At 40.8% G+C, this 23,803-nt stretch overlaps 1 long non-coding RNA gene across 1 annotated transcript; it reads right to left on the reverse strand.

Annotated features, from left to right (window-relative positions):
- Nucleotides 1–15,820: 15,820 nt before the first annotated feature.
- On the reverse strand, nt 15,821–23,677 carry LOC134643660 (uncharacterized). Its single transcript, XR_010573948.1, has 5 exons — nt 23,626–23,677; nt 22,267–22,329; nt 17,633–17,707; nt 17,312–17,554; nt 15,821–16,713 (listed from the first exon to the last, which is right to left on the reverse strand). It is a non-coding gene; the product is annotated as an uncharacterized LOC134643660 (long non-coding RNA).
- Between the last annotated feature and the right edge of the window lie 126 nt (nt 23,678–23,803).

Here is a 23,803-nt window from a genome sequence, read left to right on the forward strand (position 1 = left end):
TTCATGGTTTTAAATTAGAATGATAAAATCACATTATTAGCATTTATTAATCACAGAGAAATACAGACTGATTGAAAAGTGCTTGCTTACTGTGTGTTATAAATCCTACTGATTAAAGATGTTCATAAACATAAAGGTTTATCGTGGAGGTTCCTCCTGCAAACATGTCATGGTCAGTGTTTGTTTCACTGAGTAAAAATAATCCAGACTTATTAAACTTATTAACTTTGTGGATTTGTTTCTAAAAACAGAGGTTCAAACTTCAGTTTGTAAAACTTGCTCCTTCTTTTTCTTGTTTATTGCAGTTGACAGATGGTGAAATGTTGAATTGCTGTCATCAGCTAGTGTGGAGTGGAACAGACTGGTGGCGATGTATATGCAGAGCCTCCGCATTCAGGCTACGTCCACACGTACGTGGGTATTTTTGAAAACGCAGATTTTTCTAATGCGTTTTGGACCCTTTGGTCACTGAAAACAGAGATTTTTAAAAACTCCTGCCAGGGTAAAGATTTTGCAAAACTCTGTTTTTGCATTTAATTGCTCACGCAACGTCAAAGGTGTGCGCTCTTTCTGACGTGACACTGAGCGCCACATTTTTGTTTACATGAGATTAATTTCTACAATGGCGGACATACAAAAAAATAAAGTTGCTGTTAATCTTCCTATCTGCAGTTTTTACACACTTACATATACATATGCAGTTACTGTCCCTCTATTTAGAAAGACAGAGGCGAACTTTGGATGTGGCTTCTACATTCAACACAGATGCTCTCCCAACCCAAATTCTGACGTCGGTTTTGAATAAATGTACTTTTTTTAAAATTAAATATATGTATGCTGTATGCATTTTGTCCATTCCTAAGTTGCGAGTCTACACCAACTAAAATGCTGTCTTTAGTTATTAACATTTGAAATAAAGGAAATTGAAAAGTAACACGAAATTATCTGTCGTCCCAGAAAAACAAAAACTTTTCAGAAGTACTGAAGATTGGCCAACATTTTGTTTTTACCGTTTACATGTGGACGGAGATATTTTTTTTTCAAAACTGCACATGTGGATGGGACTTTCTTTTAAAAACAAAAACAAGAAATCTCCGTTTTCAAAAATACCCGTGTACATATGGATGTAGATGAGAGAAGAGAAGAAGAACTTTATTTATCCCGAGGGAAATTATTTTGTCATACACATGCTCAATGCAGCAAGAGAGACAGAGAAACAGAGGACTAAGATACACAATATATACAATAAGAATACTAGTAAACAGTAATATAAAATAGGATTAGTGCAAATATAAAATATTCATATTACTCTAATGAAGTTAGTCTAATGAACAGCCTCAGTGAAGCAGTCTTGTTAGAAGGTATTCAATTACCACATTAAATTAGATTTAATGTGGTAGTCACTACAAGGTCGTTCTCGTTCGAAATAGAGCCTCGATCCAGAGTGACTCGCTTGGGAGGTCTACCATTTGCCAGAGTGTGTAGCGTATTTGTTTTTAATGGGGCACTTTTTTCAGGAACTGCAGATGATGAAATCCTCTTTATTTGAGAACGTTTCCCTAAGCTATTGCTGCTCATACTTACTGACTTCCCTAGCTACTTCTTTACTATGTCAGTAAACTTTTTGAACAAGAAAGGTATGGTAGATTTAAAGACACATCTTAATTGAAGCAAAGGCAAAACATTGGAATAAATTTTATGTAGCTGTTCATATTAAATCCAAAAAAGAGTGAAATTCCTGCTGCTGCAATCATTTGTATTAAGGATCTCTCTCTCTCTCTCTCCAACTCTCTGTATGTGTGTGAGTGTGTGTGTGTGTGTGTGTGTGTGTGTGTGTGTGTGTGTGTGTGTGTGTGTGTGTGGTCATGGCAGGAGCTTTTTTTGGATGCATTTCCACATTTCCAATCAGCTTTTCTTTTCTTTTTTTTACAAGAAGTGTAGCTCATACAGTGGAATAAATTTATTCTTTTTAATACTTTATAAGTATGAAACTAAAGATTTTGAGTTCATGCACATTGTTAAACCAGACTCTAAATATTTGTGTTGCAATTATTTCTATAAAAGCATGTTGTTTATGCGGATAATGTGACAAATCTTTTGTGTGCACTATTAATGATCAATGGTGACTGAAGAGGAAGCTTGAACTCTGGCTCTGGACATTTTTATGACAAGTGACAGTGCAGACATCTACTAATGAGAAAACATGTTTTTTCATCATAAAGACTGTGATATGAAGCATTGTTAAAGTGTCACTTCAGTAATGCTGCTGGGAGAAAGAAGTGTTGACTCATGTTTTTTAATAGATGACTTAAAACACTAAACCGTAATTTCTGTGGTTTATTTTAAGTTTACAGAATATAACGTCTGGTAAGACGATGAGTTTTCACTTCTCACTGTCCGTGTTATGTGTATCTATTCATCATGTATGCTACTTTGCTCTGTGGACTGTAAAATGTTTCATTGTATTCATGAAATAAAACAGAATTTCACTGTCTGCATCTTTTACAATGTGGAGCAATCTCAGTGTATTTAGCTGCTTTTCCCTAAACACAATCAGTGGACTCAGTGAATGTTGAAGGAGATTTGTTCCATAGACACCTTATACTAGTGTTTCCTACACTTAATCCAACACTACTACACTACTCCTTTTATAAATTGCAGTGAAATATGTTAAGCCATTGCTTAATGGGGCAAAACTACAAGTCACTCTTTACTAACACATTGTAGATAAGTTTTTTGCTGGACAACACAGCTAGCAGTCTCACACACTCTTTAGATTTTTGAAGTTTTGTGTGTAATAGTTTAGTCTCTCCCACCTTACCCTTTTCTCCCCAGTATCACAACAGTATGACTCCCAAAGTACGGCTCAGTAAATAAACAAGGACTCTAAAGTCAGAACAGAAATATACAGTTGGAAGATTAATGATTGCTTTTTTATGATGCATAGTAAAACTACCCCCTCTTCTTCTTCTCTGTGTTGTTGTTCTTATGTGTGTGTGTGTGTGTGTGTGTGTGTGTGTGTGTGTGTGTGATTGTGCGTGTGTGTGTGTGTGTGTGTGTGTGTGTGTGTATGCCTTACGGTGTGTTCACACCGAACACGATAGACGCAACCAGAGCGCCAGGTTTACATATAAAGTCAATGGAGAAGTGTGATGATTAAGGATTTGCGTCGCGAAAATGCCTCAAACGCGCTTCAAAGCAGCGTGTCTAGTGCGTTTGACTCGCGAATAAAACCACGCGCGTCAGTTTTTGTGTTGCATTTTGTGCATTCGCGCTTATCGCGTCTACTGCTCGAGTTGGAAAAATCTGAACTCCAGCGTCAAATCGCGCCGCGACAACCAATCAGGAGCCTGGTGACGTGGCTCTGACCTAGGTCAAAGGGGCAGATCCAGCCAAAGCTCTTCATACTTCATTCAATATGGAGGAAAGGCTAATCAACGCGGTAGCAAACCACCCGGAGCTGTACGACACCAGCTGCTTTCTGTACCGAGACAGGAATATAAAGGACCGAGCTTGGAGGAAGATAGGAGAAGAGATCGGGCAACCTGGTAAGTTCATTCATTTCTCTTTTTACATTTTTCACTGACCCGGGGAAGCCACACAAAAGCTAGCAAGCCACCGCTATTTTCCCACTGATGTACAAATACCGTTCTGCTTTTATGCATGTTGCCATATAGGATATTTTATTGTTTATTAATAAACAGCACACAGTGATCCCTCTGTTCAGTTTTTATTTTTCAGTTTTTATTGCACAGTACAACTGTCAACAATGCGCATTTCATTCTGCAGCCTGATTGACAAATCTCCTCCGTGTCGTGTCTCCTGCGCTTGCCAAATTTATCATGTTTGGTTTTGATCATGTCCAATAGAGAAAACAGCACAAAAACACTCATAACTATGACCCTCATTCGGAAATAGACACCTGCACCGCGAGGGAAAAAGGCGCACGAAAGTGGCAGGCAGATGAAGACAAAACGCGGCATAAAAATACTTTTACGTTTCGCAATCTACAAAGGTTTGCACTTTGAGAATCAACTTGTGAGAACTGTGACTAATGTTCATGTACGTGGCGAGGGGCTAGTTATTCTGAGAAACCCTGCTGCAATAAATGAGGGACCACTGTATATACTTTCTCTATGATTATTGTTTTCAACCTGTTAACATCTAATATTGTCTTGATAGAACCAACTGATTCTGCAGCAGAGCATCCCCTGTTGCTTCTCCTGGCTCCCCAGTCCCTCAGCTCCTGCTGCTGCACCCACAGGTATGTAATTGTAGCATCAGATGTACAGCAGCACTGATAGCTTTTTACTCGGTGGGATTCCTTTACTAAATATCTATAACCCATCTGATTATATCCCGTTTTGTTTTTTCAATGTTGAAACTAAAATCTAGTAGCAGCCTTCTCATTTCTTTGTGTTTTGTGCTGTTTTATAGGCCCACAGAGGAGGACCGCTCCGAGGCAGATGAGGGACGGGTCCCAGGATGGTCCATCGGCGGTGGAGCTGGCCATCCTGGTGTCCCTGAAGAGGCCACGCCAGTCTCCAATGGAGCATTTCCTCCTCAGCCTTGTTCCTGCTCTGGAGAGCAGCTGGGTCCTTTTTATTCCTGTCTCTCTGTAAATACTTATATTTTATATATTTATGTTTAATGTTTTTCTCTGTGAGAATTTTAATATTATTTCAAATAAATTTTTATAATGACTAATGTCTCAGTTCTACTACACAGCAAATGTTGGCACACGACTTGACACATGTAGAATTTATTTCATATTATACTAATGACAAAATATACTAATACAGTGGGATGCAAAGGTTTGGGCAACCTTGTTAATAGCCATTATTTTCCTGTATAAATCTTTGGTTGTTACAATAAGAAATGTCAGTTTAATATAACATATAGGAGACACACACAGTGATATTTGAGAGGTGAAAAGAAGTTTACTGGATTTAAAAAAAAGTGTGCAATAATTGTTTAAACAAAATCAAGCAGGTGCATAAATTTGGGCATCACAAAAAAAGAAATGGAATAAATATTTAGTGTATATCAATGTGTGTGTCTCCTATGTGATAGATGGGGTGCCTTTGTCTGGACGTGCTTCCCATCCAGAGCTCCACAGCAGAGAGGGAAGGTCCAGCGCTCCTGGAATCCCTCTGTGATGGACCGCCAGTCTCCAGGTGAAGGCACAGCCATGAAGTCGTCCACTAGACAGTCCCAGATGGCCGTCGCTACCTGGGGGGTGATCTGGCACACCGTGGACACACCGACTCTGAAACTGAACGCGATGGTCCTGAAGGAGTCCCCGGTGGCAAGGAACCTGGACAAAATTGTTCAAAATTAGTATTATGTGTACTGCAGTTACAAAATACATTATTCAAATTCCAAAATACTTTTGTGATGTCAGATTTAAATTACAAAACAAATCTTACATAAAACATTATGTAATTATAAGGATAATTACATAATATATATGTTAGATATAATATAAAACAGTTAGTGTTTTATTTTAACTTTACCATATCATAATTTGATTGGTAGCAACTTTTACCACTACAGTGAGCCAATCACTCATAATTCCTAAACATGTAAATCAGGCAGGAATGAAGTAAGACATTAATAGAAATAAAGAGTTGTATGTTGACATCTAGCCCTTTCCTTGCTTAAATCATTGTTAATATTTTTGAAAAATTAACCTGTGATAAGACAGCATATCAAGATAGAATATGCTAGATAGAACCATATAACTAAAGATGAACCAAACTGTTCACAATTTTATCTAGCTCTCAGATTTAAGAAAGATTATATAAAAATATTCAACTATACCAGAATTAAACCAGGTCTAAATAAAAAAAAGGAGTGACTATCACTACAAAGATTAACCCACAGTGGTCCTCATACCACAATTTGATATCAGCAAACACCGAGAGCATACACTGATAGGACTCCACAGCAGTGCTATCATTGCAAACACTGATAACAGCATAAATCGAATTAAATCAGGACTTTATGAGACCTTTCGAGCATCACTAGAAATATTATAAACAGTCGTCTCCGTACCACAGTTTGCTATCAGTAAACACCGACAGCATTCACTAATAGCATAGAACATCCACGTTAGCAGTGTATAAACGATAGCTTAGCATATATTAGCACAGGTATTTCAATTCAATTCAATTTTATTTATAAAGTGCCAAATCACAACCAAAGTCGCCTCAAGTCGCTTCATAGATACAGAGAAAAACCCAACAATCATATGACCCCCTATGAGCAGCACTTTGGCGACAGTGGGAAGGAAAAACTCCCTTTTAACAGGAAGAAACCTCCAGCAGAACCAGGCTCAGGGAGGGGCGGGGCCATCTGCTGCAACCGGTTGGGGTGAGAGAAGGAAAACAGGATAAAGACATGCTGTGGAAGAGAGACAGAGATTAATAACAGATATGATTCGATGCAGAGAGGTCTATTAACACATAGTGAGTGAGAAAGGTGACTGGAAAGGAAAAACTCAATGCATCATGGGAATCCCCGGCAGCCTACGTCTATTGCAGCATAACTAAGGGAGGATTCAGGGTCACCTGGTCCAGCCCTAACTATATGCTTTAGCAAAAATGATGTTATATAATAAAAATATAAAATAAAATATAATAAAAATATTATATAATTCCCCAACAGCTTGTGTCAGAACAAATGACCAGACATCCTCCAGCTTCTGTCTCCTGAGGGGCACCAGGCAGGGATGCCCTCTCTCCCCTTCACTGTTTGCAATTTTTATCGAACCACTAGCAGCAGCAATTAGACAGAATTCAGTAATTAAGGGCATAAAATGCAAGAACGTGGAACATAAAATCAGCCTTTATGCGGATGATGTGTTACTCTTTCTCCAAAACTCACAAACCAATATCTCTGGGGTGATTGAACTGATAAACTCTTTTGCAAGAATATCAGATTACTCAATTAACTGGTCAAAATCTACAGTCCTTCCGATTAATTGCTCCTTCCATAATTCTTCTTCTACACCACTGCAATCGGGAAATATAAAATATTTAGGTATTAATGTTTCTCCCAAGCTTGCAGATCTAACTAAATTAAACCATATCCCACTTTTAAAGAAGGTAGAAGGTGATCTAGCTAGGTGGAAATGTCTACCCATATCACTCATGGGAAGGGTTGCCGCTATAAAAATGATGGTATTACCAAAAATAAATTATTTATTCTCAATGATCCCAACTAAACCACCACAAGATTGGTTCAGATCTCTAGATTCATATATGTCCAAATTCCTTTGGAAAAATAAGCCCCCACGTATAAGCTTAAAAACACTACAAAAGACCAAGGATAAAGGAGGATTAGAACTACCCAACTTTCAGCACTACTTCTTAGCCAACAGGCTTCAGTTTATCTCAGGATGGCTAAAACATACCCTCTTAGATGAACCTTGGCTAGATGTAGAACAAGCACTTTGCAATAATCTCGAGATTTCAGATCTACCATTTATCAGCTCAAACATCCAACGACATGAATGCTTCAAAAGCGTCAACATCAGCTCTTCTCTGACAGCATGGTGGGAGTTTCTGAAGTTGACGGAGTCTTCATTAATCCCTTGCAAACGTACACCTATCTGGAACAACCCTGACATATTACAAAACAATAATATGATAAACTTTTCAGATTGGAGTAGTAAAGGAATCAAATATTTAGAACATATACTAGAAGGAACAGAATTTATTTTATTTGACAGACTAGTTACACAATATGGGATCAACAAGAAAAGATTTTTAGAATATCAACAAATTAAATCCATAATAAAAAAGAGATTTAAACCGGGTCAAGTTGAACTACAAACACCACCAAGTGTGGTTCAATTTCTTACTCTTAAAACCCCCAAATTACTATCGAAAATATACAGAATGCTTTCTAAAATAGATGAATCAATATCACTTCCTATTGCAAAATGGGAAGCGGATTTATCAGTTAACTTTGACCAAAACTTCTGGTCTCAGATTTGCTTAAAAACCTTTCATCTAATTAGAAATCCCAGTCTTCAATTAATTCAATACAAAATACTACATAGAGTGCACTATACAGGTCATCGGATGTTCAAGATGGGCTTTACGTCTACCAACAACTGCTCACACTGCCAAACCAATTCACCGGACAATTATATCCACGCACTTTGGTTCTGTCCACCAGTTCAGAAGTTTTGGCGCGAGATATGTGAAGACTTATCAAAGTGTCTGAAATGTAACATTCCAACTTCCCCTTTAGTATGTTTGTTGGGCAGCTTAGATAATGTCACTCCGGAAAAGAATATAGCCCATATGGTTTTCACTGCCCTATGCATAGCCAAGAAAACAGTCCTCATGAACTGGAAAAATAAAAATAATCTTAATTCTAACCAATATAGAAATTATCTATTAGATTACATTAGTCTTGATACAGCCTCTGCCACCACATCAGATGAATTGCTCTGGGCTCCTTTGATCAGCTCCATCACCTAGGGGGGGTGGGGGGTCTTAGTTTGGTCCCACCTTCACTGTTGTGATTGGTGTGGGGGTAGGGACAGGCTTAGGGCATCGGGGGGTTCCCCGGGAGCATCTTCCTTGGGGGGCTCAACCCGGGGTAGCGGTCATGGCCAAATGGGTCCGGGATGGGCGTGAGGTTCTGGGGGCACTCCGTCTCTGGGCTGGGGCCCTGGCCAGGCCTCAGGGGCTTGGGTCCTGGTTGGTGTGTTGCTGGGGTTGTGGGCGGGTGGGTGTATGGGGGCCCAGCACTGGCGCAGGGTGCCGCCTGTGCATCGAACCACCTGGGGGCTCTTCAACTGGTGGGGGAGGTTGTCACATCCTGCAGGAGATTTCCTCTCTTCGGGAACTCTCTCTGCAGGAGGGGGAGATACAGGAGAGGTGGAGGAAGATCTCAGCCTGGGCGTCTATTGTCTTGTGTAGTCTGGAAGATGAGTGGATGATGGGGTGGGTGCAGTTTTCTCTGTGGTGGGGTTGGGTGGACTGTCCCGGGCTCTGTAGGGCCGGGTGGCGCTACTGCATTGGGCCCCGGTCCGGATGGGCCTGGGCCCCCCTTTCCCTGGTGGGTTGCGGAGCATGGGGGTGCCTACTGGGGTCAGCGGGGGAGCTGGCCCCAGGGAGGGCTCACTTGCCCCTCCCTTCCTTCCCTCCCCATCTGCCTCCCTCTTCCCGCTCCACCACAATCACCCACACATGCAGGGCCTTGGGGTAGGGGTGTGTCACCAGGGTGCAGAGGAGACACCCCCCCCCCCTCTGTCCCCTTCTGGCTGCCTCTGCCTCAATTTTATCCCACAACTTAGACATTCACATTACTCACACTCTCATTACACATACATATAGGATCTTGGGGGTGGGCACGCTACACGGATTCCAAATTACCATCAGGGTGTACACCTCACCCCTTGAGTCGTTGCCCACCTCTCAATTTTAAATACACGTAGACATTGAGGGCTATCAGGAGGGGCTATGTGCTTACCTGCTGCTCTGGCAGGTAGCTCCATGTCCTCCTGGGTTTTAAATGCACCTTAGAACACACATACATCAACACTACATATGAGCGGGTGGAGGGAGGTTTGGAGTCTTCCTACACCCCTGTTCTCTGCGGCCTGCTGGAGCGGGGGGGGGCTAGGAGGAGGAGTTGGCCGTCCGACTGGGGTCTGAAATGTGGGGCCTCCATGCTGCTGCGGAGTCAGGGCGGTCTGCTTCTCCCCACCGCAGGGAAAAGGGTAACACCACCTGGGTCTGGGCGCAGTTCCCCCTCCGGGGGCAAGGGTACCCAGACCCGGGGCTTAGAGTACGCTTGGGGAGTGTGATTGTGTGTACAGCGTCTCTCTATGTTTGTCTCCACGTTGGGTGAGTGTTGAGTAATTGCTTATGAGAGCATGAGGGTGGGAATAGATGTCTGTATCTGTGTGTGCCTGTTTGTCTGTGTCTATATGTCAGGTTGGGTATCAGACGCCACCTCTCTGGGGACATCTCAGGCCCTCCATGGTTTGGAGGCCCATCTCCCCCCACCACTTCTCCTGCCGGTGGCAGACGCCCTCAGACATCGGTGCGTTGGTGGTTCTTTGTGTCCGGGGGTGGGCGCCCGGGTACCCACCGGCTCACTCCTTGGCGGCTGCTTATCGGGGCATGGAGCCTGGGGCTCGCTTGGGCCACTTCGGGGATGGGGTGCCCTCGGCCTCTCGGCCCGGGGCTCGGTCACTCAGGCGCAGCTGGCTGCCGGCGGAGCTCACGGGCGCGTCACTGCAACCCCCCCTAGCCTCTGCTCCGCGGCTGCAGAGTGACCCCTCATCTGGGACTCTCCTCAGCTCTTTCTGGGATAGTGGCGCGGCTGCCCCTCTGTTGGTCTTCCTTGGTCTCTTGTGTTCTGGGGGCCTCTGGATGTCTGGAGTTTTGATCTCCTCCATACCTGCTTCATGCCCTGGAGGACGGGGCAGTGGCCCCCCACACCCTCTAGCAGATCATTACATGAAAGAACCTTTCAAAAAACAAGCGCGTTCATGCTCGTAGGTGCACACACGGGTGATCACACACACAAACTACACCCTTTTTGGCTCTTACCTCAAAGCACACTGCACGCTGTCGATCTTACGTGCTGCACAATAATGTTTAATATTTAGTATTTACTGTCATATTCCCATATATCATTGTGATCTTGTTTATTACTCTCGTTCTCTTCTGCTTGCTTTCTTTTTTTTCTTTCTCAACAGGTGATCCAGGTGATCGATATATGTATTTTTTGTCTGCTTATTCTGTTGGTTTTTGTTTTTTGCCCTTTATCCCCGTCCCTCTTCTCAGGTTTCTTTTTTTTTTTTCTCCTTTTCCTCTTTCTTTCTCCCCTTTCTTTCCACCAGTCAAGTCTGTCCCGTATTCAGCAAGTGAAAATAAAATAAACAATAAAAGGTGAATCAAATAGACCATTACAGCAAGGCTGGGATGGTCCGTATGGTAAAGTAAATCCGTTGGGCATCTTTCTTCGCCTTTAGACAATAATTCTGATGGCAAAAGAACCAAACGGGACAGGTTAAAAAAAAAAAAAAAAAAAAAAAAAAGCAAAAAGGAAAGTTTTAAGCCTGACCTTGAAAGTAGAGATAGTGTCTGTCTCCCGAATCCAAACTGGAAGCTGGTTCCACAGAAGAGGGGCCTGAAAACTGAAGGCTCTGCCTCCCATTCTGCATTTAAATACTCTAAGAACAACAAGTAGGCCTGCAGTGCGAGAGCGAAGTGCTCTAATAGGGTGATATGGTACTACAAGGTCATTAAGATAAGATGGAGCCTGATTATTTAAGACCTTGTATGTGAGGAGCAGGATTTTGAATTCAATTCTGGATTTAACAGGAAGCCAATGAAGGGAAGCCAAAACAGGAGAAATCTGCTCTCTCTTTCTAGTCCCTGTCAGGACTCTTGCTGCAGCATTTTGGATTAACTGAAGGCTTTTCAGGGAGTTTTTAGGACTTCCTGATAATAAAGAATTACAGTCGTCCAGCCTGGAAGTAATGAATGCATGAACTAGTTTTTCAGCGTCACTCTGAGACAGGATATTTCTAATTTTAGAGATGTTGTGCAAATGGAAGAAAGCAGTCTTACATATTTGTTTAATATGTGCGTTGAAGGACATGTCCTGGTCAAAAATGACTCCAAGGTTCCTCACAGTGTTACTGGAGGCCAAGGTAATGCCATCCAGAGTAAGAATCTGGTTAGATACCATATTTCTAAGATTTTTAGGGCCGAGTACAATAACCTCAGTTTGATCTGAATTAAGAAGCAGAAAGTTAGCGGCCATCCAGGTCTTTATGTCTTTAAGACATTCCTGTAGTTTAACTAATTGGTGTGTGTTACCTGGCTTCATGGATAGATAGAGCTGCGTGTCATCTGCATAGCAGTGAAAATGTATGCTATGTCTTCTAATGATGCTGCCTAGGGGAAGCATGTATAATGTAAATAGAATTGGTCCTAGCACTGAACCCTGTGGAACACCATAATTGACCTTAGTGTGTGAAGAGGACTCTCCATTTACTTGAACAAATTGGAGTCTATTAGATAGATATGATACAAACCACTGCAGTGCAGTACCTGTAATACCTACTGCATGTTCTAATCACGCTAATAGGATATTATGGTCAACAGTATCAAACGCTGCACTGAGGTCTAGCAGGACAAGCACAGAGATGAGTCCACTGTCAGAGGCCATAAGAAGATCATTTGTAATCTTCACTAAAGCTGTTTCTGTGCTGTGATGAGCTCTGAAACCTGACTGAAACGCTTCAAATAAGCCATTCCTCTGCAGATGATCTGTTAGCTTTTTGACAACTACTCTTTCAAGGATGTTTGATATGAAAGGAAGGTTGGAGATTGGCCTATAATTAGCTAAGACTGCTGGGTCTAGAGATGCTTTTTAAGTAAAGATTTAACTACAGCCAGCTTGAAGGCCTGTGGTACATAGCCGATTATTAGAGATAGGTTGATCATATTTAAGATCGAAGAATTAATTAATGGCAGGACTTCTTTGAGCAGTTTTGTAGGAATGGGGTCTAAAAGACACATTGATGGGGTTGTTCTTATTTTCTTCAATCAGTGACGAATAGTAAGATGTTCTGGCTTTGCGGAGGGCTTTCTTATAAAGCAGCAAACTATTTCTCCAGGCTAAATGATGATCCTCTAAATTTGTGACACGCCATTTCCTCTCCAGCTTACGAGTTATCTGCTTTAGGCTACGTGTTTGAGAATTATACCACGGAGTCAGGTACTTCTGATTTGAGACCTTAGTTTTCACAGGAGCTACAGTATCCAGAGTCGTATGTAGTGAGGAGGTAAAATTATTAACAAGATAATCGACCTCTGTTGGGGTAGCGTTCAGATAGCTGCTCTGCTCTATGTTGGTACAGGGCATTGAAGATGATAACAGTGGGTGGATTATAATCTTAAACTTAGTTACAGCGCTTTCAGAAAGACGTCTAGTTTGATAAAGTCTACTCTCCACTGCTGTGGAATCAATTATTGTAAATGTAAAGTTATCAGGAAATGATCAGACAGCAGAGGGTTTTCAGGAAACACTGTTAAATGTCCAGTTTCTATGCCATATGTTAAAACAAGATCTAGAGTGTGATTAAAGTGGTGGGTGGGTTCTTTTACATTTTGAGAGAAGCCAATTGAGTCTAATAACAGATTAAATGCGATGTTGAGGCTGTCATTTTTAGCATCTACATGGATGTTAAAATCACCCACAATAATTATTTTATCTGAGCTGAGCACTAAATCAGATAAAAAGTCTGAGAAATCAGAGAGAAACTCTGTGTAAGGCCCAGGTGGACGATATATGATAACAAGTAAGACTGGTTTCTGAGTTTTGCAGCTGGGGTGGACAAGGTTAAGTTGTTAAATTGCTGCCACACCGCCCCCTCAGCCTGTGCTTCGAGGTTTCTGGTAGTTAGAATGACTCGGGGGTGTTGATTCATTTAAACTAACATAATCATCCTGCTGCAACCAGGTTTCTGTAAGGGACAGTAAATCGATTTGTTGATCAATTATTAAGTCATGTACTAACCGTCATGGTCCTGGGTCAGTGACCCAGTGTTTTTGGTTGTTGTACTTTTACTTTTGATAGTTTTATGTATTATGACTGTCGTGTTTTGGTTTTCCAGGGTGTAGTTGTGTTCCTTCTGTTTGGTGTTATCCCTGCCTGTGTATCCCCTTTAGTGTAGTAAGGTCGCTGTGTTTAGTCCGCGTCTCTGAGTCTGCGTCATTACGTGTATGTGTTTCCTGTTTTACTTTGAAGGTCTTTGTCTGATGTCAGTGCGTTCTGTTTACATTTCCCCTGCCTCGTCAGCTGTGATGTCTTCCAGGTGAGTTCCCCTCCTGTTTCTCATCCCTTGATTCCTGGTGTTAAGGTTCAAAATTAAGGAGGAGTGTATAAACAACCATGGTCCAGAAGAGCTTGGTCAAACGATTGATTTTAATGAACACACGCGTGGGGAGATGGTACGCTGTACGCAGACAGCATCAGATCTTTGCCCAGCAATGACGCAGCAATGCCTTTATATCATCGAGGTATGTTTACTGACGCCCTCTCATACGTCATCCGATACAATACATGCATACGTCAAATCAAAACCACAATGACTTTTAACATAGTTTGAAAAGAACATTGTCTTTGTCTCCACGTGCTGCCCGCGCTTATCTTCTGGAACATCAGGCACACGTTCTGCACAAACTGTCACTTATGCTGGCACAATTTTGCAGTTGCAAGCAAAACATGATTAAACTCTTACCTATAAAGGAATCTAACTACTGTGTGGTGTATGTGTGTGTGTCAGCCTCTGCTGCACTTTGTTTCACCTCTCACCTCACCAGCTAAACCTTGTAACCTTTCCGCCAGACAGAAGGCCAGCACGTACACAACTGAAACTATATGTGTAATATGTTGAATAAATCTTTTAAGCAAGAACCACTATTGTTTGGTTCTTTCACTCCCTGAAACCATCTTAATCATCAGTGTTTTCTCTGTCCAAAAGTGACCTATGACCTTGAATGCAGATGGGCAGTTGAGTCTTGTCCCGTGGAGGTGGCTCTTCTATGTTGTGCCATGCATTTATGAAGTGGCTGTTTGGTCTCTCCAGTGTAGAGGTCTGAGCTTTCCTTGCTGCACTGCACATCATATACTAAGTTTTTAAGTTTGGTTCATCCCAAATACAAAACTCCTAAACACAGTTTTTGTCTGAGTGTGTTGCTGGGTCTGAAGTACACTGGGATGTCGTGCTTGGAGAAGACTCTCCTGAGTTTCTCTGATACACCTGCTACATCAGGGATGACAGCGATCTTCTTTTCTGTGCATCTTTGTTGACTTGATGAAAGCCCCATTGGGATAACCAAAATTTTTAAGAGCTGTCTTTACATGTGTCTGTTCTTTTTCGTTCCCTTCTTTCCCTTCATTCCCTTCATCCTTCTTTCCACTGACTTCAGGTCAGCAGTGAAAGTTTCTACTTCTTGGGCTTTGATATTGACCCAGGTGTCAACCATGTATCTGTATTGGTCCTGTCTCTTTAAAAGAACCAAAAGCCTATTTTTTCTTTTCAAGCTCCCTAGAAATTAAGGATAAATCATTTATATCTCCATTAATTATATACTAAGGAGTAATGCTTTATAAATGATACATGAAGCAGTCACTAATATTTTATAATAATGACACAATATTAAAGATTAATAAGTGTTATGGTCCAACACTTAATAACATATGAAATACACCTGTATTATTGATCATTTGTGATAGTGTCTAACAGTATTTGGCATGTTTTTAAAAACCATTATAAAAACATTTAAATAAACAAACATATTTAAATGACATTAACGTCATAACCGCATTAACACGGCAAATATCCATTAGCGATTTAACGCGAATTGCCCCGTGCTTGGGGCTGCATGGCGCTAACACGTTAACGAGCTAACCACACTAACACATTGACACCATGAAGCCCCATGCACGGGGCGATCCGCATTAAATCGCTAACGGAGATTTGCTGCATTAATGCGGTTACGGCATTTACGTCATTTTAACGAGATTAACGCTGACAGCACTAATATTTTACTTTTTTTAGCCATTGTTTATTAATCAACAGTCTTAATTATGCCATATAGTGAAAGTGATTCCTTTCGAGTGAAACAAACAGACTAATCATCAAATGTTTGTAGGATAAACCTCCACAGTTAAGCTTTACATTTACAAACATCACATCTTTGATCAGTAAACAATTTTACATATTTTTTTTTATTTCATTTATACTGTAGGATGTCTCTCCAAATCAGGCATTAAACTCACTAAATTGCCACAGACTAATGTGTTCTTGAAGCTAGGAGAGGTGATGATGAATGAGCAGTAGTATGACTTCATACTGAGGAACAGAATGAAGATTACATATTCGATGTTTGCTTTAAGAGTGTTGATATAGATGTACAGAGGTTGGGGCCTTTTGTCTGTGTTTGTGTATCAGGGAAAGCAGAAGATAGCGTGCTGAGAAAGACACTGTAGTACTGCATGAGGAAGTCTGGAGTGGCAGAGAAGTCTCTTAGGGTGGTGCAGGACAGGTATGAAAGCAGAGAGACAGTGGTGAGCTGTGTGGTAAGGAGTTCATGATGGGTTCAGGATGGAGGTGGGATTACATTAGGGATCTGCTCTTCTTGTTTGCAGTGGTGATGCACATGCTGATAGATCAGGCCAGGCAGGAGTCTCTGTGGGATATGATGTTTGCAGACAGCTCTGTGATCTGTATTGATAGTAGGGAACAGGTGGAGGAGAAGACGAAGACCTCGGAGGAGGTTCATGGATACACTGAAGGAGTACATGCAGAATGTTGGTGAGAAAGAGGAAGCTAGGGATAGGGTGAGATATAGGGAGATTATCTGCTGTGCAGAAACCTAAAGAGAATAGCTAAAAGTAGACCAGGAGGAAAAACAAGTAAAAATAGCCACAAAATTCTTGGACATTTGTTGTGTTTGTTGTATACTTCATTGTATATTTCTTTGACAGCCTGTTTGTTTCTGTCACACTGCAGTAATCCATGCTCCGTCTCATGGAAGAGAACATCAACCACCAGTTTAACAATTGGAGAATTTTCAGACCACTTTCTTCCTCCAGTTGAGTACCCAACATCTCGAGTGTGATGCATCAGCACTAGAATGGCAGGTTTATCACTTGATGATACTAAAAGATAAGAGAAAAGGGTATTTTTGGATTTGTTTTCTTAGTACAATATGATACAATGTACTTTATTGTGGACTTAAGTACTGTCATAGAAGCTGTCTTCACAGAGTCAATAAACATAAGTATATGCAATTAAAAACATTTTTCCACCTGAAACACATATATTAGAAGTTCATTCTCATATTCATATTCGTTCTCATATTCAGAACTTCAATAAACTTTTTTTTTTTTTTATCACTTTATATCTTAAAGAACAGGAAACATGCAGACAGAAAAAGCAGAACTACCTAGAGTGTAGTCAGGAAGTAAAACTAGGCAAGAGTGCACGGCAGAGATGTTTTTATTGAAACTATGTGTGACTTTGTGCTTCAGATCTGCAAATGGCTTACGGCTGTGCACATCTCTCTTCCGGAAGATGATTGAATAAAGTAATTATAAATACTTTGACAACTGAGTCGCGTTCTCTCTGTCCAGTGAAAGAATAAAAAGAACAGGATTCAATAGTTTCAGTGGGAGAAACATTTTGTCACTCATCCAAGTGATTCAGTCTCCAAATGAACAGAATTAACTTTCTGGGAATCTAAAATCTCATTATTACCTTCCTCTCTTCTCAGTGCTGCCGCCGCATCCGATCCGATCCGGGTTGTGACTGGACAGAAAACTATGATTATGTCACATTCCTTCAAGCTGGTGATCTGAACCTCCATTAACTTTGTTGACAACTTTTGGTTCAGTTGTTCCAGTATGGATGCATCAGCGCCAAAGGTCTGACCAGTAACAACAATGCAGACCCTCACTTTGCGTCGAAACAATGAACACAATGAAGACTGTGACTGCTTTTCTGCTGAACAAGATGAAGATTTATTATAATTTATCACTCTTTAACTTTTAGAAAAAGTAATATGGTAACAAGTCTCACCCCTGACGCTGGACTCTGTAGACTGTGGTGGTTGTTTGGAGGTTTTTCCTCCTAATAATGGATTACGTTCTGATGCTGAACACAAAAATGTCAGTTGTTTACTCCAGGTAACTTTTTTTCACCAGATCTTTACAACACAAATAATACATGCATTAAATAACCATTATATAAATTGCCTCAAGGTGCTTTATTTTCTAACGTAAAAGGTACTATAATGATACAAAGACAGCAGAGAAAACCCTAACAATCATATGGCCCCCTATGAACAAGCACTTTGGCAACAGTGGGAAGGAAAAACTGAGTTGTTCAGTGATTGTTGGGTTTTTCTCTGTATCTATGAAGCGCCTTGAGGCAACTTTTGTTGTGATTTGGCGCTATATAAATAAAATTGAATTGAAATTGAATTGAAAATTTTAACAGGTCACCTAATTAAACCATAACTATATGCTTTAGCAAAAAGAAAAGTTTTTGGATTAGGATTACGGTTCATCTTTATTGTAATTACACATGTGTAAATACAGTTTGCATCAAATCAGAAGTGCAAGAGCAGTAAATGCAATAAAAGCAGATTATATACAGATAAGGATAGTATAGTAGTTAGTATTAGTAGGTAGTATATCCTTCTCTCGCCCCAACCAGTTGCAGCAGATGGCCCCGCCCCTCCCTGAGCCTGGTTCTGCTGGAGGTTTCTTCCTGTTAAAAGGGAATTTTTCCTTCCCACTGTCGCCAAAGTGCTTGCTCATAGGGGGTCATATGATTGTTGGGATTTTCTCTGTATCTGTTATTAGATGACTTTTGTTGTGATTTGGCGCTATATAAATAAAATTGAATTGAATTAGAAAAGGTGGGAATAAACAGATAATGTACAAATACGTATACAGCTGTTCATATCACTATACAGAGAGCAAATATACAGATGTTCTATCAACAAATAAACAGATGTACTACATATATACAGATGTATTGATGTGTGGTAAACAGATCTACAGAGTGCTATAAATATATATACAGCAGAGGAAGCACAGCTCTCTGAGCAAACTACAATAGTGAACAGTGTACGTACTATAACAGAGACTATACTATGTAGGTGTCCCAAACTAGAGCAGTAACCAATGTGAGGATATGGTAATGCTGAGAATGAAGTACAGTCATGATCATTGTCATTGGGAGGGATGAGGGGGAGGAGGAGTATAGAAGGATTAAGTGAGTGTGGATGGAAAGGTTCAGCAGGGAACTGAGTTCAGTAGGGTGACAGCTGTGGGGAAGAAACTGTTCTTAAACCTGCTGGTTTTTTGTCTGATGTGTCTTGTATCATCTAATCTTAAAAATCGAGGATTCTCCTGAATCCAAAATGGAAGCTGATTCCACTGAAAAGCGCTTTGCCTCCCATTCTACTTTTGAATACTCTATGAACCCCAACTGAGCCTGCAGTCTGAGAGCAAAGAGTTCTAAAGGGGTGATATGGTACTTTAAGGTCATTAAGATAAGATGGAGCCTGATTATTCAAGACCTTCTATGTGAGGAGCAGGATTTTAAAATAAGCTCTGTTTTTCTAGTCCAACTCAGTACTCTTGCTACAGCATTTTGGATACACTGAAGGCTTTACAGTGAGCGTTAAGCCCTGGACCCTGTGGAACTCCATAATTAACCTTAGTGTGTGTTGGGATTAAATTATTTGAAGTGCCTCAATTCTATGCTTTATATTAACTAAAATGCCATATAACCATATAGTGTAGTATTAAGTGGACACAGCCCTGAAAATAAAGCCATTAGACTACGCGTCCTTGGGGGGTAGAAGGCTGTGGACTCTCGCTCATGCTTGCCTGGGAGAAAGTGGATAACAGGGGACTATCTTCTAATGGAAAGTTACTGAGACACTGTTGTTTAGACCAGAGATGGACCAGCAAGCACCTAGATTGGAGAGAGGAAGGTTGTTGATTTCTGTGTGTCAATGTGTACTGTTGGAATGGCCCCAGTGGATTTTGATGCTGAGCTATGAAAATCCCCAAGTACACGTAAAAAAATTAATTGATTGTTTATTCTGAGAAAAAAACAGGAATGGAATATTACACTCTTTTATGATGCATTATACTGCTGATTTATAAGAAATGTCGTTTGTGTGGAATGATGGCCTTGTTTCTCTGATTAGGAAGAACAAAACATACTGCACAGGAAGCAAAGGTCATAACTTAGGCTCAGTGAGAGAGAGAAAGAATGTGAATGCTTAGTGTGGAGGGGGGGTGAAGCTATAAGAATGTGAGAAACGGTCAGACACTTCGAGTTTTTACCGGACACCCTCCTCTGCAAATCTCCCATTCGGACGTTTGTAATGCTCAAAGTGTTGTATGGAATAAAGAGAATTATATTGATTAAAGAGATTGTTGAATGAGCATTAAACACTGAGTGTTGTTCTTCCAACTCTGGATAGTTCATCCTATGAATATCTAGAGTTGGGACCTGGAAGCAGAGTTGCAGTCGCCTTGCTGCAGCTTCCCCCCCCAAAAACCCGTCTCCATTGAGACTGTGTCAGCTCCCAAACAGACAAAAAACAAACTAAAAACCAGCAATAAACAACTTAAACATAAAAAATCACAAAGAAAGAACAATACAGTATCCACATCTGAACCAAAGAGTAAAACAGTGAAATGTGGATTATTAAATATTAGGTCTCTCTCCTCCAAGTCTCTGTTAGTACATGACTTAATAATTGATCAACAAATCGATTTACTCTGCCTTACAGAAACCTGGTTGCAGCAGGATGAGTATGTTAGTTTAAATGAATCAACACCCCCGAGTCATTCTAACTACCAGAAACCTCGAAGCACAGGCCGAGGGGGCGGTGTGGCAGCAATTTTTCACACCAGCCTATTAATCAACCAAAGACCCAGACAGACTTTTAATTCATTTGAAAGCCTGATGCTTAGCCTCGTCCACCCCAGCTGTAAAACTCAGAAACCAGTCTTACTTGTTATCATATATCGTCCACCTGGGCCTTACACAGAGTTTCTGTCTGATTTCTCAGACTTTTTATCTGATTTAGTGCTCAGCTCAGATAAAATAATTATTGTGGGTGATTTTAACATTCATGTAGATCAGGAGTCCCCATTCCCAGCCAACGAGGGCCGGTGTCCCTGCAGGTTTTAGATCTCACCCTGTGTCAACACACCTGAATCAAATGATTAGTTCATTACCAGGCCTCTGGAGAACTTCAAGACATGCTGAGAAGGTAATTTATCCATTTAATTCAGCTGTGATGGATCAAGGAGATCAAGATATAAAGAACTGGATGACCACTAACTTTCTGCTTCTTAATTCAGATCAAACTGAAGTTATTGTACTCGTCCCTGAAAATCTTAGAAATATGGTATCTAACCAGATTCCTACTCTAGATGGCATTACCTTGGCCTCCAGTAATGCTGTGAGGAACCTTGGAGTCATTTTTGACCAGAATATGTCCTTCAATGCACATATTAAACAAATATGTAGGACTGCTTATTTCTAAAATTAGAAATATCCTGTCTCAGAGTGATGCTGAAAAACTAGTTCATGCATTTATTACTTCCAGACTGTAATTCATTATTATCAGGAAAACCTAAAAACTCGCTGAAAAGTCTTCAGCTAATCCAAAATGCTGCAGCAAGAGTCCTGACAGGGACTAGAAAGAGAGATCAGATTCTCCTATACTTTGGTTTCCCTTAATTGGCTCTCTGTTAAATCCAGAATTGAATTCAAAATCCTGCTCCTCACATACAAGGTCTCGATTAATCAGGCCCCATCATATCTTAATGATCTTGTAGTACCATTTCACCCAATTAGAGCTCTTTACTCACAGACTGGGAGTTTACCTGTGGTTTGAAGAGCATTTAAAAGTAGAATGGGAGGTAGAGCCATTAGTTTTCAGGCCCCTCTTCTATGAAACCACCTTCCAGTTTGGATTTAGGAGACAGACACTTCAAACTTTCCTTTTTGCTAAAGCATTTAGTTAGGGCGGAATCAGGGGACCCTGAATCCATCCCTTAGTTATGCTGCAATAAGTGTAGGCTGCTGCGGGATTCCCATGATGCACTGGGTGTTTCTTCGTCACTCAGTATGTGTTAATAGACGTCTCTGCATTGAATCACACTTGTTATTAATCTCTGTCTCTCTTCCACAGCATGTCTTTATCCTGTCTTCCTTCTCTCACCCCAACTGGTCGCAGCAGATGGCCCCGCCCCTCCCTGAGCCTGGTTCTGCCGGAGGTTTCTTCCTGTTAAAAGGGAGTTTTTCCTTCTCACTGTCGCCAAAGTGCTTGCTCATAGGGGGTCATATGATTGTTGGGTTTTTCTCTGTATGTGTAATTGTAGGGTGTACCTTACAATATAAACCGCCTTGAGGTAACTGTTGTTGTGATTTGGCGCTATATAAATAACATTGAATTGAATTATAAATAACATTGAATTGAATTGGTTGGGCAAAGTTACACACTGACTCTTGTTGTAACAGGAATAGGAAGTGATACTCTACCGCAGAGAGAGCCAACACAAATTGAGATAGTATTAGTGGAAAAAAAATAGTATTTGTGGAACAAAAAGAAAAAAAAAACCCTGAAAGAGTATTTGTTTTTGAACCCTAAAAATGTGAGTAGCTGTACATACTATGAGAACATCCTGAAGTTTCAAAGTCTTCCAGCGGTTCCTCTTTGTCCATATCTGCAATATCTGCATTTAAATCACAAGAAAACATACATTTTAAATAGGAAATGAACAAAAAGCACTTGCAGTAATACCTGTATTTTGGTGGAATGTTTTAATTTCATTGTTTTATTGGAAGGATCCAAAATGGTGGTATGCACAGGCACAGCGGCTCACAGCTCTTCCATTCAGAGTCCTTTTTGGGGGGGTTTCTACATCTTTTAAGCTCTTTTATCAATGGTCTGTCAGGCAAATATCATGTACAACTGACAAGGCCTCTTATTCCAGGGTCTATAGAGGGAAAGAACTGTTACAATGGATTTACTTAATTCCCATAACAAACCAGCGGGCATAACCAAAACACTGAGCTCTCCATGGTTCATAATGCTGGAAAACAATAGGAGGCAGTGGGCATCCTCAAGAAATGAAACAGAGATGAAGCTGTTGGAAAGGCTAAGCTCTTCCACTCCAACTTATTTATCAACCCAGACAGTTTTAATTCACTTGAAACCCTGACACTTAGCCTTGTCCGCACTATCTGGAAATGTCAAAAACCAGTTTATTTGTTGATAGCTATCTTCTACCTGGGTCTTACGCAGAGATTCTGCCTGATTTCTCACCGCTCATTGTTCGTCAGTGGTGTTAGTTTTAGTTATTATGCAAATGTACTGTTTATAAGGTTGGGGGATCTTGCAGTCAGCTGAGACTGAAGAAGTTGTTTGGATGAGTGAAAACACAAAGTCCAGATGAACAGAATCTGTTTTCTCTCAGGGCATTAGTTAAACCATTACTTGCCAGCTCTAGACCCAGCTGTCTTAGCTAATTATAGGCCAATCTCCAACCTTCCTTTCATATCAAACATCCTTGAAAGAGTAGTTGTCAAACAGCTAACAGATCATCTGCAGAGGAATGGCTTATTTGAAGAGTTTCAGTCAGGTTTAAGAGCTCATCACAGCACAGAAACAGCTTTAGTGAAGGTTACAAATGATCTTCTTATGGCCTCTGACAGTGGACTCATCCTGGTGAAAAATAAATTCAAAATCCTGCTCCTCACATACAAGGTCTTAAATAATCAGACCCCATCTTATCTTAATTACCTTTTATAGTATGACAGTTAGATGGATACCCTCTTAAATTTTAAGATTAGGCTTAAACCTTCCTTTTTGCTAAAGGTCACCTATTGGTGAGAAGTGACAACTGTTTTACCATCCTCTAAACAGCTAACGCTAACATAAAGGCTTTATGCAGACAGAAATGATCAAACAGCATGTAGGTTCATATACAGTTAGTACAGCACGTTACCGTGAGGTCAGAAATATTTACCTGCAGCCTTCAGAAGCTCTGCTATTTTACTGTTGCTGTTTCTAGACTGCTGGTCTTCTTCTGTTGACAGAAGAGCTGCCTGCTTTTATAAAGAAACTACACCCTCCCCCCACACACACATCTACCACGTGATTTATAGTAAATCCCTGTATTTTTCTGCAGCAATATTTACTTTCAC

The sequence above is a fragment of the Pelmatolapia mariae genome, linkage group LG15 (genome assembly GCF_036321145.2).
Source record: "Pelmatolapia mariae isolate MD_Pm_ZW linkage group LG15, Pm_UMD_F_2, whole genome shotgun sequence".
NCBI lineage: Eukaryota > Metazoa > Chordata > Actinopteri > Cichliformes > Cichlidae > Pelmatolapia > Pelmatolapia mariae.